The following is a 2463-nucleotide window of genomic DNA, read 5'->3' on the forward strand; positions in this document are numbered from 1 at the left end:
TATTTTTTTTTTCAGAAGTCACACATAGTACTCGCCGTTTACTACTACATCCTTAACGAGTTGGCCACGCGGGGTAGCCGTGCAGTCTGGGGCGCCTTGTCACGGTCAGCGCGGCTCCTCCACGTCGGAGGTTCGAGTCCTCCCTCGGGTACGCATGCGTGTGTTGTCCATAGCGTAAGTTAGTTTAAGCTAGATTAAGTAGTGTTTAAACTTAGGGAGCGAAGTCCTATGCAGTTTGGTCCCATACTAACTTACCACAAATTTCTTAACGAGTTAACCTACGAAAAGAGTATCCTTTGGATTCCACACGCCTTTCGCCACAGGTTTTCTGGGATATGGCATCGGTTTTGACTGCACTGATTCGCTAACACAGGCATCATTCTATTGAGAAATGCTGAAAGTTAATTGAGATTAAAACCGCGAAAAACTACGGCTCACATCACGTACAAACTTTCTTCACAGTTAACCCTTCATGTAGAGTGTAACATACTCTTTCACGCATTAGATCCTTACACTGAGCTTCTTCTCCACTTTTAATTACTGCTACCGTATAGTACACTTGTATGTATTTACCTGTGCTTACTGTTTTGAAACTGCCTTCAGGACAAGTACGACCTACAACGAGAATCATTCCACTAAGTCATGGCACCTACGGTATGTCTTGCGATAATGAGACAACAGGAGACTTCCACGATGTGCATTGAACCGGTACGACAGTGTGTATTCGAATGCCGATATAAAATAGCGTTCCAGTACAGAGTACACAGAACGTCTCAGTAAAACTTCAAACCCTCGCTTTAGAACTCTGTGTAAATTTATTGAGCGAGTACGAATGGAACAAAAATGAATCAAAATCAACTACTGTGACTCAGAATAGTCCCACAGTGCATAGACAGCGTTGGCAAAGTGGGGAAGACACTGAATGCCACTGGAGTTGCTATCAATATGTGACACCTATCGAGCTTTTCTAGGCGCTGCAGTCTGGAACCGCGCGACCGCCACTGTCGCAGTTTCGAATCCTGCGTCGGCCATGGACGTGTGTGATGTCCTTAGGTTAGTTAGGTTTAAGTAGTTCTAAGTTCTAGTGCTCAGAGCCATTTGAACCATTTTTTGACACCTGTCACCGAGATGCCGTGAGGATATTCGTCTTGTTTGCAAAGCGCCTCCCAAGCAATGGCTTCCTCAGTTGTGGAGTGAGGCCGAAGTTCCACGGACTGAGATCTGGTGAGTAGGATGGGTAGGACAAGATCCATCTTGTGGCACGGCCAGTCTCACACTGAATCTTTCAGTCGCTGATACCGAGCCATCCTCAATTGCGGTAGCAATCTGTAGCTTGATTTTGGTAATTTTACCGTCGGGTTTCGAATGCATTTACTGTGATTAGAGTGACGTCACAAGTTCGGACGATATACCACAGTTACCGTGACTTGAGTCATACACTTCTTAACTGTTGAAAATTAAAGAGCAGACGCATTACAAAACTCACCAATTTTATATGATTTGATTATAAACAGTCCAAGACGTATTATAATAAAACAAACACACACCATCCAACGGCCGCTGTGTCATCTTCAGTCCGTAGCCATCATCGGATACGGATAAGCCTGTGGTCAGCACACTGATGTCCTGGCCGGTGTCAGTTTTCGTGACCGGTGCTGCTACTTCTCAATCAAGTAGCTCCTCAATGGGCTTCACAAGGGCTGAGTGCACCCCCCCCCCCCCCTGCCAACAGCACTCGGCAGATCACAACGGTGACCCATCCAAGTGCTAGCCAAGCCCAGCAGCGCTTAACTTCGGTGACCTGAAGGGAACCGGTGTTACCACTGCGACAAGGCCGTTGGCTAAGACGTATTATTATGGCGACATAGAAATCCACATCATCTCACTGTTAATAGTGGTACATGCAACTTCGTGTTTTCGGTTGGTCAAACAATAAAGAAATTATAGTGGAGTCGCTTCAAGAAGATACCTGACAGCTACAGTAGGCTGGCCACAGCAGCTCAGCGTGCCTACTATAACCAATCGCGTTACGTGATTGTCTAAACGTCTCAATAGCAACGCCGGCCGCGGTGGTCTCGCGGTTCTAGGCGCGCAGTCCAGAACCGTGCGACTGCTGCGGTCGCAGGTTCGAATCCTGCCTCGGGCATGGATGTTTGTGATGTCCTTAGGTTAGTTAGGTTTAAGTAGTTCTAAGATCTAGGGGACTGATAACCACAGCAGTTGAGTCCCATAGTGCTCAGAGCCATCAATAGCAACGCCTCTGTGTTAGTGGAGCTCATCTGCAACCGTCTCCACTTCGTAGCTGAAAGCTGGCAACAGTGTAGCCAGTTATCAGGGATCAAATTATGCCGACTCAACTCTACCTGAGTAGATGAATATAGTGTTGTCCAACGAAGTGCGATTTCAACTTTCATCAAATGATGCAAGACATAGATTGCACCACGTTGGTCCGCAGCTCGTGGT

At 46.8% G+C, this 2463-nt stretch overlaps 1 pseudogene; it reads right to left on the reverse strand.

The window, feature by feature from the left end:
- Window positions 1–1723: 1723 nt before the first annotated feature.
- LOC126282544 (5S ribosomal RNA) lies at window positions 1724–1842 on the reverse strand (annotated as a pseudogene).
- Window positions 1843–2463: the final 621 nt, after the last annotated feature.

This window comes from Schistocerca gregaria, chromosome 7 (genome assembly GCF_023897955.1).
Source record: "Schistocerca gregaria isolate iqSchGreg1 chromosome 7, iqSchGreg1.2, whole genome shotgun sequence".
Taxonomy (NCBI): Eukaryota; Metazoa; Arthropoda; class Insecta; order Orthoptera; family Acrididae; genus Schistocerca; species Schistocerca gregaria.